Here is a 23,594-nt window from a genome sequence, read left to right as displayed (position 1 = left end):
GGACACAATAGGCACAATTCTGTGAATCGTCTTTCGTACGTGGTAATATCAAATCCTTGGGTTCGTAACCCTCTAAGTTCTGTCTTGAGCTTATTGACCTCGGTTCTGGGACGGTACTTCTCGTTCATCAAGTGCTTGAATGCTGACCACGGTAGTGCGTACGCATCATCTTGTCCCACTTGCTCTAGATAGGTATTCCACCATGTTAACGCAGAACCTGTGAAGGTATGCGTAGCGTACTTCACTTTGTCCTCTTCAGTACACTTACTTATGGCAAACACCGATTCAACCTTCTCGGTCCACCGTTTCAATCCGATCGGTCCTTCGGTTCCATCAAATTCCAAAGGTTTGCAGGCAGTGAATTCTTTGTAGGTGCATCCTACACGATTTCCTGTACTGCTAGATCCAAGGTTATTGTTGGTATGTAGCGCAGCCTGTACTGCGGCTATGTTTGAAGCTAGAAAAGTACGGAATTCCTCTTCATTCATATTCACGGTGTGTCGAGTAGTCGGTGCCATTTCCTTCAAAATAGTTAAATGGAACAAGTTAATCATACAGAATATTAAGAGTAGTTAATAGTATTTCGTAGCATAATATGAACTCATTTATAAAAGCTTTTTCTTCATATTAGCGTTTTATAAGTTTAAATTCGGGTAGTACCTACCCGTTAAGTTCATACTTAGTAGCTAATATACAATTCAACTACTACAATTCTATATGAAAAACTGATTGTAATAACATTTCGCGTTCAAACTTTTATACAATATTTTACAAACTTACAATACCGCTTATTTTACATAAAGCATGAAATATAGCACACAATAACTTTGATACAAGATAGTTGTGAAGACAATTCTAGCTAGTACACAAGTCGTTCGGCAAAGGCAATAAAGACACGTAATTCATACGTCCAGAAACAAGTCATGCATTCTGGTTTTACTAGGACTACTTCCCATCCTTGGTCTTGTGCAACATAACCGTTATGGCCGTCGATAAGACAGCGTGTTGTAACGTCATCAAAGGGACGAGGGTTACGTAATGTCCAACAGTCCCGTAATAATCTAAAAACCTCATTTCTTACCCCAATTACCGACTCCGTCACTTGTGGAAACGTTTTGTTTAATAGTTGTAGCCCGATGTTCTTGTTCTCACTTTGGTGAGAAGCGAACATTACTAATCCGTAAGCATAACATGCTTCTTTATGTTGCATGTTAGCCGCTTTTTCTAAATCACGAAGTCCAATATTCGGATATATTGAGTCAAAATAATTTCTTAACCCGTTGCGTAAAATAGCATTTGGGTTCCCCGCAATATATGCGTCAAAGTAAACACATCGTAACTTATGGGTTTCCCAATGTGATATCCCCCATCTTTCAAACGAAAGTCTCTTACAAACCAAGACATTCTTGGAACGTTCTTCGAATGTCTTACAAACTGATCTCGCCTTAAATAGTTGTGCCGAAGAATTCTGGCCGACTCTAGACAAGATTTCATCAATCATGTCTCCGGGTAGGTCTCTTAAAATATTGGGTTGTCTATCCATTTTGTGTTTTTAAACTGTAAAATAGACAAGAGTTAGATTCATAAAAAAAATACTTATTAATACAAGCAATTTTTACATATATCATAAAGCATAAGAACACTATATTCCATATATTACACCACACGAATACAACTATCTTATTCCGACTCGCTCGTTTCTTCTTCTTCGGTTTTGGTTCGTTTTGCCAAGTTTCTAGGGATATATGATGTTCCCCTAATACGAGCCGTCGTTGTCCACATTGGTTTAGAAAAACCTGGTGGTTTAGAGGTTCCCGGGTCATTGTTACAACTTAAGGACTTCGGGGGTTGACGATACATATAAAGTTCATCGGGGTTGGAATTAGATTTCTCTATTTTTATACCCTTTCCCTTATTATTTTCTTTTGCCTTTTTAAATTCAGTTGGGGTAATTTCTATAACATCATCGGAATTCTCGTCGAAATCCGATTCATCGGAGAATTGGTAATCCTCCCAATATTTTGCTTCCTTGGCGGAAACACCATTGACCATAATTAACTTTGGTCGGTTGGTTGAGGATTTTCTTTTACTTAACCGTTTTATTATTTCCCCCACCGGTTCTATTTCTTCATCCGGTTCCGATTCTTCTTCCGGTTCCGATTCTTCTTCCGGTTCCGACTCTTCTTCCGGTTCCTCTTCGGGAACTTGTGAATCAGTCCACAAATCATTCCAATTTACATTTGACTCTTCATTATTATTAGGTGAGTCAATGGGACTTGTTCTAGAGGTAGACATCTATCACATAATATCAAACACGTTAAGAGATTAATATATCACATAATATTCATATGTTAAAAATATATAGTTTCCAACAAAAATGTTAAGCAATCATTTTTAAAGAAAACACGGTCGAAGTCCAGACTCACTAATGCATCCTAACAAACTCGATAAGACACACTAATGCAAATTTTCTGGTTCTCTAAGACCAACGCTCTGATACCAACTGAAATGTCCCGTTCTTATTGATTAAAAACGTTCCATATTAATTGATTTCGTTGCGAGGTTTTGACCTCTATATGAGACGTTTTTCAAAGACTGCATTCATTTTTAAACAAACCATAACCTTTATTTCATCAATAAAGGTTTAAAAAGCTTTACGTAGATTATCAAATAATGATAATCTAAAATATCCTGTTTACACACGACCATTACATAATGGTTTACAATACAAATATGTTACAACAAAATAAGTTTCTTGAATGCAGTTTTTACACAATATCATACAAGCATGGACTCCAAATCTTGTCCTTATTTAAGTATGCGACAGCGGAAGCTCTTAATAATCACCTGAGAATAAACATGCTTAAAACGTCAACAAAAATGTTGGTGAGTTATAGGTTTAACCTATATATATCAAATCGTAACAATAGACCACAAGATTTCATATTTCAATACACATCCCATACATAGAGATAAAAATCATTCATATGGTGAACACCTGGTAACCGACAATAACAAGATGCATATATAAGAATATCCCCATCATTCCGGGACACCCTTCGGATATGATATAAATTTCGAAGTACTAAAGCATCCGGTACTTTGGATGGGGTTTGTTAGGCCCAATAGATCTATCTTTAGGATTCGCGTCAATTAGGGTGTCTGTTCCCTAATTCTTAGATTACCAGACTTAATAAAAAGGGGCATATTCGATTTCGATAATTCAACCATAGAATGTAGTTTCACGTACTTGTGTCTATTTTGTAAATCATTTATAAAACCTGCATGTATTCTCATCCCAAAAATATTAGATTTTAAAAGTGGGACTATAACTCACCTTCACAGATTTTTACTTCGTCGGGAAGTAAGACTTGGCCACTGGTTGATTCACGAACCTATAACAATATATACATATATATCAAAGTATGTTCAAAATATATTTACAACACTTTTAATATAGTTTGATGTTTTAAGTTTATTAAGTCAGCTGTCCTCGTTAGTAACCTACAACTAGTTGTCCACAGTTAGATGTACAGAAATAAATCGATAAATATTATCTTGAATCAATCCACGACCCAGTGTATACGTATCTCAGTATTGATCACAACTCAAACTATATATATTTTGGAATCAACCTCAACCCTGTATAGCTAACTCCAACATTCACATATAGAGTGTCTATGGTTGTTCCGAAATATATATAGATGTGTCGACATGATAGGTCGAAACATTGTATACGTGTCTATGGTATCTCAAGATTACATAATATATAATACAAGTTGATTAAGTTATGGTTGGAATAGATTTGTTACCAATTTTCACGTAGCTAAAATGAGAAAAATTATCCAATCTTGTTTTACCCATAACTTCTTCATTTTAAATCCGTTTTGAGTGAATCAAATTGCTATGGTTTCATATTGAACTCTATTTTATGAATCTAAACAAAAAAAGTGTAGGTTTCTAGTCGGAAAAATAAGTTACAAGTCGTTTTTGTAAAGGTAGTCATTTCAGTCGAAAGAACGACGTCTAGATGACCATTTTAGAAAACATACTTCCACTTTGAGTTTAACCATAATTTTTGGATATAGTTTCATGTTCATAATAAAAATCATTTTCTCAGAATAACAACTTTTAAATCAAAGTTTATCATAGTTTTTAATTAACTAACCCAAAACAGCCCGCGGTGTTACTACGACGGCGTAAATCCGGTTTTACGGTGTTTTTCGTGTTTCCAGGTTTTAAATCATTAAGTTAGCATATCATATAGATATAGAACATGTGTTTAGTTGATTTTAAAAGTCAAGTTAGAAGGATTAACTTTTGTTTGCGAACAAGTTTAGAATTAACTAAACTATGTTCTAGTGATTACAAGTTTAAACCTTCGAATAAGATAGCTTTATATGTATGAATCGAATGATGTTATGAACATCATTACTACCTTAAGTTCCTTGGATGAACCTACTGGAAAAGAGAAAAATGGATCTAGCTTCAATGGATCCTTGGATGGCTCAAAGTTCTTGAAGCAAAATCATGACACGAAAACAAGTTCAAGTAAGATCATCACTTGAAATAAGATTGTTATAGTTATAGAAATTGAACCAAAGTTTGAATATGATTATTACCTTGTATTAGAATGATAACCTACTGTAAGAAACAAAGATTTCTTGAGGTTGGATGATCACCTTACAAGATTGGAAGTGAGCTAGCAAACTTGAAAGTATTCTTGATTTTATGAAACTAGAACTTTTGGAATTTATGAAGAACACTTAGAACTTGAAGATAGAACTTGAGAGAGTTCAGTTAGATGAATAAAATTGAAGAATGAAAGTGTTTGTAGGTGTTTTTGGTCGTTGGTGTATGGATTAGATATAAAGGATATGTAATTTTGTTTTCATGTAAATAAGTCATGAATGATTACTCATATTTTTGTAATCTTATGAGATATTTCATGCTAGTTGCCAAATGATGGTTCCCACATGTGTTAGGTGACTCACATGGGCTGCTAAGAGCTGATCATTGGAGTGTATATACCAATAGTACATACATCTAAAAGCTGTGTATTGTACGAGTACGAATACGGGTGCATACGAGTAGAATTGTTGATGAAACTGAACGAGAATGTAATTGTAAGCATTTTTGTTAAGTAGAAGTATTTTGATAAGTGTATTGAAGTCTTTCAAAAGTGTATAAATACATATTAAAACACTACATGTATATACATTTTAACTGAGTCGTTAAGTCATCGTTAGTCGTTACATGTAAGTGTTGTTTTGAAACCTTTAGGTTAACGATCTTGTTAAATGTTGTTAACCCAATGTTTATAATATCAAAAGAGATTTTAAATTATTATATTATCATGATATTATGATGTACGAATATCTCTTAATATGATATATATACATTAAATGTCGTTACAACGATAAACGTTACATATATGTCTCGTTTCAAAATCATTAAGTTAGTAGTCTTGTTTTTACATATGTAGTTCATTGTTAATATAATTAATGATATGTTTACTTATCATAATATCATGTTAACTATATATATAACCATATATATGTCATCATATAGTTTTTTTACAAGTTTTAACGTTCGTGAATCACCGGTCAACTTGGGTGGTCAATTGTCTATATGAAACCTATTTCAATTAATCAAGTCTTAACAAGTTTGATTGCTTAACATGTTGGAAACATTTAATCATGTAAACATCAATCTAAATTAATATATATAAACATGGAAAAGTTCGGGTCACTACATATTGGGCCTAACAAACCCCATCCAAAGTACCGGATGCTTTAGTACTTTGAAATTTATATCATATCCGAAGGGTGTCAAGGAATGATGGGATATTCTTATATATGCAACTTGTTAATGTCGGTTACCAGGTGTTCACCATATGAATGATTTCTATCTCTATGTATGGGATGTGTATTGAAATATGAAATCTTGTGGTCTATTATTATGATTTGATATATATAGGTTAAACCTATAACTCACCAACATTTTTGTTGACGTTTTAAGCATGTTTATTCTCAGGTGATTATTAAGAGCTTCCGCTGTTGCATACTTAAATAAGGACAAGATTTGGAGTCCATGCTTGTATGATATTGTGTAAAAACTGCGTTCAAGAAACTTATTTTGTTGTAACTTATTTGTATTGTAAACCATTATGTAATGGTCGTGTGTAAACAGGATATTTTAGATTATCATTATTTGATAATCTACGTAAAGCGTTTTAAACCTTTATTGATGAAATAAAGGTTATGGTTTGTTTTAAAATGAATGCAGTCTTTGAAAAACGTCTCATATAGAGGTCAAAACCTCGCAACGAAATCAATTAATATGGAACGTTTTTAATCAATAAGAACGGGACATTTCATATGCATGGAACGTTTATTTATGAGAATTGGAAATATGAAATCTTGTGGTCTATTAAAATTATGAAATGATTATTTATGATAAACTAATGAACTCACCAACCTTTTGGTTGACACTTGAAAGCATGTTTATTCTCAGGTACGAAAGAAATCTTCCGCTGTGCATTTGCTCATTTTAGAGATATTACTATGAGTCATTCATGACATATTTCAAAAGACGTTGCATTCGAGTCATTGAGTTCATCAAGAATATTATCAAGTCATTTATAGTTTAGATATATTATGAAATGATATGCATGTCTGTCAACTTACGATGAAATGAAAGTTGTCTTTTAAAAATGAATGCAATGTTTGAAAAATGTATCATATAGAGGTCAAGTATCTCGCGATGTAATCAACTGTTGTGAATCATTTATAATCGATGTGGACTTCGTCCGCATGGATTAGGACGGGTCTTCACAGTTGGTATCAGAGCGGTGGTCTTAGCGAACCAAGTCTGCATTAGTGTGTCTAACTGATAAGTCGTTAGGATGCATTAGCGAGTCTTGACTTCGACCATGTCTGCATGTCAAAAGTTTTGCTTATCATTTTGTGTCAAAAATTACCTGCTTATCATTCTTAGAGAATCACTTGCTTATCATTCTTAGTCTAGACACATTTTACTGTATTGACTGCATGAATAGTGTATAGACAAAAATTCATATCTTAGCGTATCTGCTACTTCATATCTTAGCGTATCTGTTACTGTAACTTTGCCTGACAACTTCCGTAGATTCCTCCGTAATTTATGGTATTTTAGTATTATATATGCATATGTAAATTATGTATTGCAGGTTACTAATCTACATCCTATAATCTATTTCTTATCGACAATCCTTCATCTGATCGTACGAGATGAATCCTGTAACCAGTTCGAGTCCCTCAGATTCCTATAGCTATTCCGATAGTTATTCCGACAGCTATTCCGACATAAGTGTTCACCTAAACTCCGAAAACAGCATCATCGGCATGAATCAACCAATCAACCATTATCAATTCATTTGATGGGTTCGTGGTCGACTTAATTAATGGAAACGCGCAGAAGGCAATCCCTTCCACCAACCGAATTCACCTCACAATGAACCTGAAGCGTTTACCAGCGAACCTGTTCGAGACACCATTTTCAGTCTCATTTCCAGGGTAACTCGACAAGATTATATTCTATCCACAATTCTGAACCTTATTCATCCGCTCGTTGAGATCGACAATCATCCTGGAGTAATAAGTTAACGAACTTCGCGCTCAAATAATCAATTCGGAGAATGTGGTGCAAAATGTACCAGCTTCCGCAACATCACCGGCACCAACAGTATCATCAATAACAGCACCAGTACCATCAACAATCCATGCTTCAATATCATCATCTGTACTTTGAGTATGATCTTCGTTCTACGTATCGTTCTACCTCATTTATCTTCGTTCGACATGGCGAATATGTAACCTCTAAAGTTTTAGAGATTATTTATTCTAATTCCAACCGAAAAGCAAATGAGTTTAATATCATATTAACTCATTAAATTCATGAATACATCTGAAGAAAATATATATGTATATACGTTTTCATAAAGAATGTAATTAAAAATTCTCTTGTACAAACTGTTAATGATGAAAGTATTTTAACGGGTAGGTAATACCCGAGGAATATTTAAATTTCACATTAATAAGTTACATTGTACGTTCTTCGAATCTGTTTCAACAGTCATATACTATCCTACTTACATCCACCGATATACGTATCCGTTCACCAAAGAATAACTATTTTCATTCAAATTCAATTTCCTATTAGGATTTTGACATATCAGAATCCAACAAGTGGAATAATGAAAAAAAATGGACACAATAAAAATTGATTAGAAACAGACTAATTAACAATATGAAATTTTATTAAGAATCCACGCTAACAAAATCCTAGCTAACTGTTCCTAGCTAACTGTTAATTCCGTATTACATTTTATTTATCGCAATTTAATTATCGCAATTTATTTTATCGCAATTTAATTCTCGCAATTTTATTTATTGTTATTTAAATTCTGTTATTTACTTTACGTACATTATTTATCGTTATTTAATTTCTGTTATTTATTTTACGCACTTTAAATATCGGAACACGTATACAAGGTTTTGACATATCATATCGAAGCATATATATATATATATATATATATATATATATATATATATATATATATATATATATATATATATATATATATATATATATATTATTTGGAATCACTATAGACACTCTATATGCAGTAATGATCGAGTTCTCTATACAGGGTTGAGGTTGATTCTATAATAATATATATACTTTGAGTTGTGATCGAGTCTGAGACGTATACGAGTCACGACACGTATTAATTAATTCGAATATTATATTAAACTATATATGAATTATTGGACTGTCGACTGTGAACTATCGACTGTGGACTAATAACGTTGGACAATTAAAATGAAATAAAATATTGATTATAACATATGAAACTAAACAATTATTCAAGTTTGCCACTTGATTTCATCTTAAACCTCATTTGTATCTTGACGATTACAATCAACGTTCAAACCTTTCATAATTCTGGAAAACACCTCAATCGAGAGAATGAACCAACGACACTTCATCTACAGAAGGAAAGATTTATGCATATAGTTATGCACCTGAGAAACTCTTAGCAACTGAGTAAAAGTTTAACACGTAGCCGCGTCAGATCCTTTGGCATTTATTATTAAAAAAAATTAATAACCTTGCGATCCCTTTTCAAAGTAGCCAATTTTGTCACAGCTCCAGCAGGTCAACTTCGAATTTCATTCGAAGTAACCTTACTATAAATCCTGATATATACGATTACCCTTTTGATACCGGAGAATTATTTTATATTCCACCATATTACCAGCAGACGTACCAGCAACCTCGTTGCTTCTTGGCTTAAATCTCTCTGACAAATCATTATATTTATTCATTGAAACCCTATCATATACTCATCCGCATCTTGTAACGAGAACTGCCATACCAATTACCGGGAATCAGCAATCAGTACTTTGAAAACTCACAGCATATCTACATCAACAGTTATATGTATGACATTTATCTCTTAGAAATTATGATCTCTCATTCTGAAATTCTGAAAAGCACTCAGTCACAAATCCATACTCTGAATGTTGAGAAAGCTGAATGAAGCAGCGAAAACTATAGACAACCATAAATGCCCTTAATCATCGGAAGTTTGATGATAAAGAATGGTATGTTGGAAAAGCTCATAAAAGTTGGAACTGGAAAATGGATTGAGCTAACCATGAAGGAGACCAAGGATAAATACAAGGACCATACCCTATATTCAAGGAATCCAGGTAACTCTGGATCCGTTGAAATCTTTAGAGATTATTTTGCTCCGTACTCATGTTAAAATCTTGCGGAAAGTCTTTCCCCATCAACCATCGAACTTAGAAATTTCAAAATATCATCATCAATATCTTTGATATTTCTGAGGATATTTTCATAAATATTTTCGTCCGAAATTATATACCTCCTCGTGCTTCCTGTGTATCATTATATTGAAAACATTCAATAGAAATTTAGTACTGAAAAGCGGATTATGCGAAACTATGAAGGAAGCCGTGGACAAATCACAAAGAATAAGTTTGACTTCAAAGAATCCAAATGATTCTATTTCTGATGAAGTCTTTAGCAAATACCTTGCTTTCGAATCTAAACCCTTACGGATAAATCTTCTTCATCATCCATCGATATTAGAAATTCCAAGATATTATCGTATCTTTCATTATAAATATCCTCCATATTTCTAAAGATATTTTCATAACTATTCTTATCTGAAATTATTAATCTCTTCCGGATATCAGTGTTACATCATATAGAAACTGTTAGTTTATATATTCTGTAAACTTTCGAGCTTAAAATATGAATGTTAATGAAGTAATGTTGGAAATTGATGCACGAGTTAGTATAATATAATGACACTTGATCAACGTGATTATATTACAGTAAGTCATGCTGAGTTTCTAAATGGAACATGATGATTCACAGATTATAACGTTATCATGTGCCATGTTACATAACTCTTTAATTCTGCTTAACTTCTGAACATATCAAGAAAATATATTCTTGATAGTTCTATTCTCAGTGATACAGGTAATTTGACAAAACAAATCATGCTACTACCTTTCCTTTCTACCTTGTATATTATGATAATTCGAAACTCCATACCTATGAATTCTGGACCGTTACTTGCGAAAAGTAAATAAAAGCATGAAGCTCCGAAATAGAAAGGGGGTATAATCATAGTGAATAAGAGAGCGCATTAACTGTGGATGACAATAATTTTAGGAGACTGAAGCAGGGACATTGAAATATAAGGGAAGATATAAAACCCAATAACAAAACAGAAGTTACAAACCGTGGATATTAATACGAATAGCAATATAAAGACACGGTATAATTAAGAATAGTATCCCCCCAAGGCAATAGTAGAAGTAAACATATTTTCTGGTGGAAGATTGAAAAGAAGGAAGACAGATACATAGATAGGAAAATATTAAGAATCAGAACTGGATGGAACATTTCCACAATATTTTAGAAGTAGGAATAGAGGAAGAAAGTATAGAAATGGTGAAAGTAATGGAACGGAAGAAGTTCATTTATAGTGAAAATACCAGACAAAGAAATCAAGGCAGATTTCCGTATTTAATTATAGAGATCTTAATTTCCTTATTCGCCAAAGAATCAAATCTTTTAGATTTCGAAGATTTTCTTTAAATCCCTTGAATTCCGGAATTCAACCAAGACAACATCAAAAGTTAAGATGTACATTAATTTTGGAATTCAATCGCGACTATTTCAAAAGTTATGGAAAATCTCCATTTCTTCATCTCGATCTTTTGTGATAGCTTCATTCATACGCTTCGAATAATCGAATTATTTTTATCCATATTACTCAATGATGATAAAACTCAATTTATCAACTCATATTCGTCATGAAAACATTTTTATTGTTAGCCATGACCACCTCAATCAAATTTCGGGACGAAATTTCTTTAACGGGTAGGTACTGTGATGACCCGGGAATTTCCGACTAAATTTAAACTTAATCTTTATATCTGATCTCGACACGATAAGCAAAGTCTGTAAATGTTGAGTTTGAATTGTTTTATATAATCAGTTAACCTTTGACCAACTCCCGACGATTCACGAACAATTGTGTGTAAATGATTACGTAATTATGTACATATATAAATATAAATAAAATTTGTATATATATAATAATCTGAAATAATAAAATACACTTTATGGAATTAAGAATGTAAAATGATAAGTAAAATAATTAAGTTACTATTAAAATAAATATGAGTGTTATTAATATTATTATCATTATTCTAATTTCTATTATTAGTATTGGTATTATGCTGATTAATAACATTATTAATATGTCTATTATTATAATTATTAGTATTTTTGTTAATTCTAATAATATTAATAATATAATTAGTGTTTAATAATTATCATTATTAATATTTGTATTTATAAAATCATGTGAAGAATCAAATCTGTATCACATTGTTAGCGTACAGTTTATTGACTTATTTCGTCTGTAAAGATTCCAACCATGATGAAATCAAACACAAACAACCAAACTCTATTATAAGTCCCTTTCTCCTTTAATTTTTTTTTATGTCATTTTGTGTATCTGATGTACGACCCTTGGATTGTACTGCTAGTTGATAATTGAATTAATTGTGTTAAAACTCATTCACTACAACTCCCTTCCATTATTTACACCAAATATCAATTATGACTACCGCAAGAAATCTAGTTACTGAAAATAGCTGAAGAACACCTACAGGTATTCTGTTCGTGAACACCAAATCACAACATCTCAAATTCGATTTAAATTTCAAAAATTATAAACACAATCATGTTAGGGATGTTTTTCTCAAATTATCTGTAAATTTTCAAGTATCAATTTATCATATCAATTGGTAATTTTAAGAGTCAAACTTTTAAAATAAAAAGTCAACTGTCATGTTCTTAAAGAAATTCGATTTAGTGTTTGTGTTTCAAGTTAAATTGGTGATTCCAATAGTTTCTAGGAGTGATTTAAAAAATATTTCAAGAAGGAATCACAATCTAAAAACGTTCATGAATCGAAAACAAAATTTTTTTTTTAAAAAAAGTTGCGACAGCAACTTTGTTACATATATATATTTTTTTTGTTTTGTGTTTTCAATTAAATCAAGAACTATTACAGGTTAATATTTCGGCTAATTGATCCAACAACAAAACGTGTTACTCGAGTTAGTTAAATTGGTTTAGTGATGGTCGATTGGGTTTGGGGAGAAGAAGGTGAAGTTAGAACACGAAAATTTCGGGTTAAATGTTCATGGGTGTTGTATTAGTTCAGAAAAACGGATTTGGTGGAGTGGTATTGGATGTTTGCGTGTAACAAGAGGTCGGGGGTTCGAGTCTGGTCTCCGACAACTCTTTTTTAGAAAAAGGATTCTAAGGGGTATACACTTTTATATATTTTTATTATTATTTATCAATTATTATTATTATGTTTATTATTATTGTTGTTGTTATTATTGTAAATATTATTGTTATTGCTAATATTAGTATTATCCTATAATATTATTGTATGATTATTATTATTGTTACTAAGATAAGTATGAGTTATCAGTTATTATTATTAAGATTATTATTAATATCATTTTTTTTATTAAAACGAATACATGTACCATATTATGATTATTAGTATTATCATTACTACAAATATTATTGTTATTATTAGTATTATTATCATTATATTATTATTGTTAGTATTATTATTATGATTTCAAGGTTATTAAACAGGTTAATAACACAAGTATATAGTAAAGGTTGTTATATTAAAGATTATAGAAATTTATTATAATTATATGATACATGTAAAATTATAATTTTGATACAAATTAAGGTTATGAGAAGCCATAGTTATTAACTACGAAGATTATGATTATTATGACCATAAAAATAAAGGCTTTCAAAATATTATCAAAATAAAATATAGAAATTTTGATATAAATATTATTATTATGAAAATGACTAGAACTTTAATCAAGATATGATTTAATGGAATTAGTAAAATTATTATAACTATTCTTATCATATTTATTATAATTATGATACAATTTAGTATTATTATCATTATTAATATCAATATTTTATTAACATTATTATTATCACTTTTATCATTATTATTATAAAATAACATTGTTATTATTAATATTGATGTTATCATAATAAATAATTTAACAAATAAATAGAAATATACTTAATACACATACTTAAACTATATTAATATTTTATTTATTAAAATATATAAAATGAATAAACCTAATTAAATAACGAAATATATAAGTATTAATATAAAAACTATATCACTAATAATATATTTATATATATATTTGTTCGGTTACAAGTATATGTTTTAATAAAAATATGAATGATCTTGGTTCGTGAATCCGAGACCAACCCTGCATTGTTAGATGTCGTCTTATGTATTTTTACTACAAAATACATTAGGTGAGTTTCATTTACCTTTTTACCCTTTATATTTTTGGGCTGAGAATACATGCGCAATTTTTATAAATGTTTTTACGAAATAGACACAAGTAATCAAAACTACATTATATGGTTGAATGATCGAAATCGAATATGCCCCTTTTTATTAAGTCTGGTAATCTAAGAATTAGGGAACAGACACCCTAATTGACGCGAATCCTAAAGATAGATCTATCGGGCCCAACAAGCCTCATCCAAAGTATCGGATGCTTTAGTACTTTGAAATTTATATCATGTCCGAAGGAGGATCCCGGAATGATGGGGATATTCTTATATATGCATATTGTTAATGTCGGTTACCAGGTGTTCAATCCATATGAATGATATTTTTGTCTCTATGCATGGGACGTTTATTTATGAGAATTGGAAATATGAAATCTTGTGGTCTATTAAATTTATGAAATGATTATTTATGATAAACTATTGAACTCACCAACCTTTTGGTTGACACTTGAAAGCATGTTCATTCTCAGGTACGAAAGAAATTTTCCGCTGTGCATTTGCTCATTTTAGAGATATTACTTGGAGTCATTCATGACATATTTCAAAAGACGTTGCATTCGAGTCATTGAGTTCATCAAGAATATTATCAAGTCATTTATAGTTTAGATATATTATGAAATGATATGCATGTCTGTCAACTTACGATGAAATGAAAGTTGTCTTTTAAAAATGAATGCAATGTTTGAAAAATGTATCATATAGAGGTCAAGTATCTCGCGATGTAATCAACTGTTGTGAATCATTTATAATCGATGTGGACTTCATCCGGATGGATTAGGACGGGTCTTCACATTACGATGGTTAGGTTGTTAACGAAGGATGTACATCATAGCATATTAGTAATATGAATTTAACTGAGTAGTATCTATCCCTTTTCAATTCATATTCAATAGCTTAGTACGAAAGATTTTTATAGTTTCAGCATTCATATATATAAAATATATATATATAATTTCTTCAGAAGAATGAGTTAATACTTCATAACTCGTTGATACAAAATACTCGTTGTTGATCAATGATGACGTCCACGGCGATTCTTGAACTGATGGAACTTGTGATGTTATAGGTGCTGCTAGTGCTGATGATGCTGACAGTATTGACGATGATGGTGGTGCTGACGATATTGTTGATGCTGATGATACTGCCGGTAACTGCTGGTGATGCTTGTATAGCAAGTCTAGCTTGTAAATCTCTCACCATTCTTGTCAGGGTTTCGATTCTTCTCCCTATCATCTCTATCTATTCTACTCATCTGATTTATGGATAAGACTGAAATAGATAATCCCTAAGACTTTAGAGATTACATTATCACCGCAGGATGTTTCTCCGATGAAGTTATGAATCAATACCTCATCGTTTGTTGTTGTTGGTATTCCTTGGTATCTATGGTGCGTGTGATGTTGATATCCGAGGTACAGATTGTGATGTTGAGGCGTGTGATGCGGATGTGATTGTTGGTGGTGGTACTGATCCTGTTAATGTTGATGGTGGTGGTGCTGTTGATGCCGGTGATGCTGCTGAAGCTTTTGGTATTGAGGCTTGCGATGTGGATGTTACTGGCGGTATTGGTTGTGCTGCTGGTGCTGCTGATGGTGTTTGTAATCCTTGCACCATGTGTTCCAAAGCCACTACTCGGGCGCGAAGTTCGTTAATTTCTGCTAGTACACCGGGATGATTGGCGGTTGGAACGAGCGGATGAATAAGATTCGCAATATGGGATAGTATATAATCATTACGAGATACTCTAGCAATGAGTGAGAAAATGGTGTCTCGAACAGGTTCGCCGGTAAGTGCTTCAGGTTCATCGCCAAGAGGGCAATGTGGTGGATGGAAGGGATCACCTTCTTCTTGTCTCCAATGGTTGAGTTGACTACAGACCCATCCCCAATTCATCTAAAATAGATGATGGGAAATTGGTTGATCCATTTCGGTGACGCTACTTTAGGAGCTCAGGTAGATATCCATATCGGAATAGCTGTCGGAATCTGATGAATTCAAACTGGTTGAGGGATCCATCTCGTAGGATCAGGGAAAGAATTTTTGGTATGAAATAGATTGTAGAATTTAGATTTGGTATTCTTCAATTACATAATTTGCATATGTATATATAATGCCAAAATTCTGTAAATTACGGAGAATCTTTGAAAAGATGTCAGTCAAAGTTCACAGTAATAGATGTGCTAAGATAAGAATTCGTCTATACACTATTATGTAATAAATGCAGGAAAACGCGTCTAGACTTAAGATGATAAGCAGGTAATTTCCTAAGGATGATAAGTAGATGATTTCTGACTAGAATTGATAAGCAAACTTTTTGACACGCAGACACGGTTGAAGTCTAGACTCGCTAATGCATCTTAACAACTATCAGTTAGATACACTAATGCAAGACCTGGTTCGCTAAGACCACCACTCTGATACCAACTGAAAGGACCCGTTCATATACATTATAAACGATTCACAATAGTTGATTTTATCACGAGGTATTTGACCTCTATATGATACGTTTTACAAACATTGCATTCGTTTTTAAAAGACAAACTTTCTTTACATCAAAAATTGACGGCATGCATACCATTTCATATTACATCAAACTATAATTGACTTAATATTAATCTTGATGAACTCAACGACTCGAATGCAACGTCTTTCAAAGTATGTCATGAATGACTCCAAGTAATATCCTTAAAATGAGCTAATGCATAGCGAAAGATTTCTTTAATACCTGAGAATAAACATGCTTTAAAGTGTCAACCAAAAGGTTGGTGAGTTCATTAGTTTATCATAATCAATCATTTCCGTAATATTAATAGACCACAAGATTTCATATACATAAATGTTTTAATAAAAATATTCTAAGTGGTTGAGCACTTGGTAACCATACTTAACATTTAATTAACGTCGCATATTCCCTTTATTATGAAATCTCACTACACTGTACCAAGTGTAGTCATTGAAACGAAGTACTGTGCAACCGTTGAATACTGGTCGTCCAGTCCAGTTGGGGTTGTCAGGCCCGATAGATCTATCAACAGGATTCGCGTTTACAATACCGCATGTAAATGGTAGTTACCAAGCTATTAGGGAAAAATATGCAAAGTGGTACAACTCAACGTAGAATATGTTTTTAGTACTTGTGTCCATTTCGTAAAACAGTTATAAAACAGTGCATGTATTCTCAGCCCAAAAATATATATAAAAAGGGATTAATGAAACTCACAATACTGTATTTCGTAGCAATTATGTATATGACGGCACTGAACAAGTGCATGGTTTGTCTTGGATTTATGAACCTATATTAAGTATATATATTTATATGTTGGTCAATATCTGTCTAACAATTTAGGTCAAATCGTAGTGTATCACAATCCTAATGCTCGAGACCGACATGCAAAAGTTAACAAAAGTCAACTTGACCCAAAATGACTTCCAAAATCTATACATGTTTATTATATAACTTATATATAGTCGTTTTATATATTTAAATATATTTATCAGATCTTATTATACTAAATAATACAAGTCATTTATTAATAAATAAAAATTTATATTAAAATTCATATATGATAAAAATATACTTTTATATATCTCAAGTAATAAAATTTATAAAATTCACTTAATATCATAAAAATATAGTGGTATGTATTATTAATGTAATTATATTACGTGTGGTAAAAATATCTTTGTACGCATATTTATTTGATAAAATAATATTGATAATAATAATAATGATAAAAATAATAAAATGATAGTTTCAATAAAAATATTAATTTTTAGTAATAAAGATAATTTTAGTAATAACATCAACTGATAACAATTATAATAATCGGTTTAATAATTGTAATGACCCGCACTTTTTCGATCGTTCTATACTTATAAGATTAATATTTACATAAATTAAACCTTACCAACATGATAAGCAATCCAAATTGTTGAGACTTATGTTTTTGAAATGAGTTTTACACAACGTTTGACCGTCTAGTTTGACCGATGATATCATGAACTATACAATATATGATAATTATATGTTTGTGTATATATATGTATATATACATATTTAACATGATCCAAGAATGTTTTAATATCTCATTTTGTATTAATAACAATAAGTTATAAGTATATTTTGAAACTACTAACTTAAGTTTTCAAAACGATAACCATACGTAACGTTATTTGACATAAATACTTATGACCTATAATGTTTATACATATATCGTATAAGTAATGTATTTAATCACTTTTTAAGGACTTAAATACATAAAACAATATAAGTGTATTCACAAAAGATAGCTATATTTGAATTCTCATTCCATTTTTCACAAAATTTCTATACGTATATCTAGAGTACATGTACTCGTATCATACCTAGCTTCTATACGTATTTACTATTGGTATATACACATCAAATCACCACCAACCAGCCCTTGTTCAATGCCTTATGTATAAGGTAACTACTTTTGTTATCTAGAATGACAATTTCACATGATTAAAAGATTTTTTCACAAAATTACAAACTTATACACCTTTTACATCACCATTTATACTCCATCCATTTTCAATTTTTGATTCATTTTTACCTCAAACCTCTAGCTAAAAACACACACACTTTTAAGAGTCTTAAACTCCATAACCATTCAGCTAATATCCATGAAGATCTAGCCATAAAAACATCACTTAATCACCATAAGAAAACTCTTACAAAAACACTTCAAGAATCCTTCCAAGAACACAAACTTACTTCCAATCTTTCATCCAATTCCATCACCCTTTTGGTTCTAGGTTCTTACTCCTCTTTTACAGCAATCTTGTCCAAGTAACTTGAGGTAGTAACTTTGTTCATAACCTTATTCGATTCATATATATATAGCTATCTTATTTTGTGGTATAAAATTTTAACAACAAGAACATAGTTTGAATGTTTTCAAACTTGTTTGCAAACTAAATAGATCCTTCTAACTTAACTTTTAAAATACTTCAAGACCTGTAATATAACTTAAATATATGCTAATTTAACAAGGTATAATTTGGTTTTTCAAAGAACACCTTAAAAACTGTTTTTACGACGTCGGAGTGTAACCGGGGGCTGTTTTGGGTTGGATAATTAAAAACCATCTTGAACTTTGAATTGGAGGTTTATATTCTGAAAAAATGATATTTCTTATGAATATGATGACACATAAAAATTTTATGATTTAATTCAAAGTATAAGTATTTTTAGAAAAATGGTCATTAAATGATATTTTTGTAACAAAAATGATTAACTTCATAAGTTTCACTAAAGTTTGACCTATGACCTGTGATTTCGAATACAAACTAAGGTATTTACAGTTCATAGTCTTAAAGAGGGACTCGATCCAAGGAAGTGGCAAGTTGAATCAACGAAAACGGAGTTGTAACGAAGAAACTATGACCAAAACGAGATCGGATATCTAAGACTAGTTTAGCTACGAAAATAATTGGAGAAAATTAAATAAATCACATCTTTTTAAAATAACAAGATATTTTATATATATGTACTCATAATTTAATTTTATATGGTTCAGGATCACCCGTAAACAATACGAGGAGATTAATCATAAGATCCCATGATTGTACGCAACACGTCATTTGACAACACCGGTACTTTATGTACGCAACACGTCATTTGACAACACCGGTACCGTGGGTCAAGATTAATCTCGACCAATACATATACGATGGGGGTTTTATTTATTTCATTGGGGGTTTATTAAACACCTAAAAATGAACCATTAAAATTGAATTACTAACATCGGACTGCTAACTACGGACTAAGGAATTATTAAAAGTATTAAAAGTATTATAAGTATATATATGTGACGTTTGTTTAAAAAGAAAAGGTATTGATATATTATATATGGATAGGTTCGTGATATCAATCGGAGACCAAGTCAAAATTACATATCTTCAAGATGAAAGTGAGTATATAGTCCCACTTTTAAACTCTAAATATTTCGGGATGAGAATACATGTATTTTATGTTTTACGTTATGGACACAAGTAACTGAAAAATATATTCTACGTTGAGTTGTACCACTGGCATACTTCCCTGTAGCTTGGTAACTGTTATTTACAGCGGTATTGTAAACGCGAATCCTGTTGATAGATCTATCGGGCCTGACAACCCCAACCGGACTGGACGACCAGTATTCAACGGTTGCACAGTACTTCGTTTCGTGACTACACTTGGTACGGTGTAGTAAGATTTCATAATAAACTGAATATGCGACGTGATTAAATGTTAAGTATGGTTACCAAGTGCTCAACCACTTAGAATATTTTTATTAAAATGTTTATATATAAAATCTTGTGGTCTATATATATATATTGCTGCCGGCATTAAACCTATATCTCACCAACTTTATGTTGACGTTTTTAGCATGTCTATTCTCAGGTGATAACTAAAAGCTTCCGCTGCAACATGTTGAATTTAAGCAAGATCTTGAGTATGCATATTTGTGTCAAAAATAAAACTGCATATCCGAGGAATTGTAATGTAAAATATGCTAGAAATCGTATTGTTATCATCACATGTAAAGTTTGTAAGTCTAAGATTATCGCTAAACGATAATCATCTTTATATTGTCTAAAGCTTGTATTAACATAAGAGTTATGGTTTGTAATGTAAAATAAATGCAGTTGTTCTTTTAAAAATGTCGCATATAGAGGTCAATACCTCGCAATGAAATCATACGTTATCTAACTCGTTCTTATGGTTAAGGACGGGTTATGACATGTGGTATCAGAGCGGTGGTCTTAGCGAACCAGGTTTGCATTAGTGTGTCTAACTGATAAGTCGTTAGGATACATTAGTAAGTCTGGACTTTGACCGGGTCTGATTTTTAAAAACCATTGCTTATCATTGTTGGTTAAAATTTATATGTAAATATTATGTAGTACTAATGGGTTAGTTGTTGTGTGAAAATGTCGGGCTCAAAACTTATTATCACATTCAGCGACTCCGAATCAGAATCTTCAGATGGTGTTTCAGTCATTAACCTATCCGATGACGAAAATAATATCTTTGGGGAAGACTCACAAATTCCGAATGAACCAACAATAAAGAACCCGGAAAGTGAACTCGAGGAGGAAAGTGAACCCGAGGAGGAAAGTGAACCAGAGGAGGAAAGTGAACCCGAGGAAGAAATACAAGAAATTACGAAAGACAAGTTCGAACTAGGAAAGAAACGAAAGGCTAATGAATTAGAAAATTCAAATCCTGAGTTTAGTAAGGATTATGTGGCACCAACTCCACTAGACACTACCACCCCTATTCCCGCTATTCCTATTCGTTCTATCCCGGCATCCAGTTCTTCAGCCCCACAGCCAAAATATAGGCAGACAGTCAGGATAAGCGTTAAGCGATTCTTTGAACCTAAACGTCCTAGAAAATAGACCAAACGATGCGCTGCCGTATTAAACCATGGGATCATATAATGTTTTGTATAATATTATTAGTGTGGTTTGCTTAATGTTCGATGTAAGATAAGCATATGTAAAATAGTGAAGTGTGAAATGCAATAATTTTCCATGGTTAAGTATTATTTGGGTGGTAGTAAATGATTTTCGTACTAAGCTATTAAGTATGAACTTTAACGGGTAGGTACTACCCTAGATATAATTATAAAATGCTAATAAGAAGAAAAGGCTTTTATAATAATAACTGGTTCATATTATTAATAAGCTACGATGTACTGTAAATACATACTACATCTATAATATTCCATGTGAATAATTATTTTTTTCATTCTTATTGAAGATTATGGCGCGATTGAACCGAATGACGGAACAAGAAATCCAGGAACTCATCAATCAGCGAGTGAACGACAGAATGTTATGGGTCGAGGCTGCAAGAGGTGCTGCAGTTAACCCAAATCCTCGTGTGGGGTGCACTTACAAAACTTTTCAAGCTTGCAAGCCCTCATCATTCAGTGGAACGGAAGGACCGATCGGTTTAACCCGGTGGATAGAAAAGATGGAGACTGTGTTTAAAATAAGTGGTTGTGTTGAAAAGGACATGACCAAGTATGCATCGTGCACTTTACAAGATAGTGCACTCACGTGGTGGAAAAATTATGTGAAGGCTGTAGGAGGAGATGTAGCTTATGATACTCCTTGGGAAGAATTCAAAACAATGTTAATCAACGAGTATTGTCCAAGGAACGAGGTTAGGAAGTTGGAAGATGAATTACGAAGTCTGAAGGTTATTGGTACTGAAATCACCAACTACAATCAGCGATTCATGGAATTAGTTTTACTATGTCCTGAATTGGTTCCAACCGAAGAACGGAAGATTGAGATGTACAAAGATGGTTTGCCCAAAAAGGTCAAGGCAAATGTTACAGCATCGAAACCTAAGACAATTCATGAAGCTATAACCATGGCAAACGAGCTAATGGATCAGGTCATCATGGATAAGAAAGTATCCAATACTGATGTGAAGGTATCAGGTAACAAAAGAAAGTGGAATGGAAATTATGATCGAGGTAACCAACAACAATCTTTTAAGAAACAAGAAATCACGCAAGGTGCGGGTAGTGGTTTAAGCTTTGGTTATAAAGGACAAAATCCTTTATGCAACTGATGCCACAAACATCACTCTGGTTACTGTAATGTGGTATGCAACAAATGTAATCGAAAGGGTCATCTTGCTGAAGATTGTAGGGCTCTCGTTACAAATACAAATGGTACCAAGACTCCTGCCACTAATGCAAATAGAACTGCTTTGGCTACTGTTACTTGTTATGGATGTGGGAAACAGGGTCATTATAAGAGCCAGTGCCCGAATCCAGAGAAGAATATCGGACCTGCACGAGGGAGAGCATTTGTTATTAATGCTAGAGAGGCGTGTGAAGACCCGGAGCTTGTTACGGGTACGTTTACCATTAATAACTTATCCGCATCTATTATATTTGATACTGGTGCTGATAGAAGTTACGTGTGTAGAGACTTTCACGCTAAATTGAATTGTTCATCATTATCTCTAGATGCTAAGTACATGATTGAGTTAGCTAATGGTAAACTAATTAAAGCCGATAAAATTTGCCGTGATTGTAAAATAAATTTAGCCTGAGAAACATTTAAGATTGATTTGATACCTGTAGAATTAGGAAGTTTTGATGTAATAGTCGGCATGGACTGGATGTTCAAAATAGGAGCTGAAGTTGTGTGCGCCAAGAAGGCAATTCGCATTCCTCGTAAGGATAAAACGCCAGTAATGATTTATGGAGAGAAGGGTAACTCAAAGCTAAAACTCATTAGTTATTTGAAAGCTCAAAAGTGCTTGAAGAAAGGGTGCTATGCTATCTTAGCACATGTTAATAAAGTCGAAAAGAAAGAAAAAGAGAAGTGCATCAATGACGTGCCTGTGGCAAGAGATTTTCCTGAAGTTTTTCCGGAAGGGTTGCCGGGATTACCTCCATTTAGATCTGTAGAATTTCAAATAGATCTTATACCAGGAGCTGCACCGGTTGCCCGTGCTCCATATAGACTTGCACCGTCCGAGTTAAAAGAACTTCAGAGTCAGTTAAAAGAATTACTGGATCGTG

Source organism: Rutidosis leptorrhynchoides, chromosome 5 (genome assembly GCF_046630445.1).
Source record: "Rutidosis leptorrhynchoides isolate AG116_Rl617_1_P2 chromosome 5, CSIRO_AGI_Rlap_v1, whole genome shotgun sequence".
NCBI lineage: Eukaryota > Viridiplantae > Streptophyta > Magnoliopsida > Asterales > Asteraceae > Rutidosis > Rutidosis leptorrhynchoides.
This window is presented reverse-complemented; position numbering follows the sequence as displayed.